Raw genomic sequence first — 941 nt, 5'->3', positions numbered from 1 at the left:
ACACTGACAAGCAGTTTTTGTGCACCACATATTTGGAAATGTGTATCCTCTTTTTCATTCCTAAACCCTAGTTATGTTCGTTTTTATATTGGCTTGTGTTGCTCGTAATCATTGGGTTAATATTTAATCATGTACCATTAGTCTCCTTTGTCCCTGTTGGCTGTTTGCAAATATTAAATCCTTCACTAGAGGTCAATCTTTACATGTATTTTCCGTTATCACATACTCAGATGTACATTAGTGCCTTTTGCAATATAATATACTATATGGCCAAAGGTTTGTAGACACTCCTGACACTTTTGTGTATATATGGTGTGGGGCTGTTTCTTTGTGGTTTTGTCTATTCTCCTCTGTTCCAGTTAAGGGAAATCTTAACGCTACAGCATATAATGGTATTTTTGACAATAGTGTTCTTCCAGCTTTGAACAGACTGTTTGGGGAAGAGACTTTCCTGTTGCTACTAACGAATGCTAGATTATATTTCTTGTTGTATTTGAGACTTTTCATGATGTGTAGGCCTAGAATACAATTATTCCCATTTGAGTCTGATGTAGAAATCAGCTATGTTGAAATGTACAATATAAACTGTGTGAAGGATTTACTTAATAAAATCACAATTTGTTACTGAACTTGATATAAAGGATGGCTGTGTATTTTCTTTCTTTTGACCCATAAGATGATTCTCCTGTGTTTCTGTAGCCAATATGTTTTGTGTCAATCAAGCAATCCACTAGCTTTATATAATAATCAAACATATGTTATATATTTACATTTAGAAGATTTTTGATTTGCACTTTAATCAAAATATATAGAAGACAGAGGCATCTTAGGTGTGCATCAATGTGAACCATTATCAACATTATCTTTCTGGTAGAGATTTATGACACAGCTACAAAGACCTCAGATTCTTGTTTTAGAGTCAAAATTAATCCAATGTTTAC

This window comes from Morone saxatilis, unplaced genomic scaffold (genome assembly GCF_004916995.1).
Source record: "Morone saxatilis isolate NCDOM2014 unplaced genomic scaffold, NCSU_SB_2.0 Contig23, whole genome shotgun sequence".
NCBI classification, from domain to species: Eukaryota; Metazoa; Chordata; class Actinopteri; family Moronidae; genus Morone; species Morone saxatilis.
Note: the sequence above shows the minus strand (reverse complement) of the source record.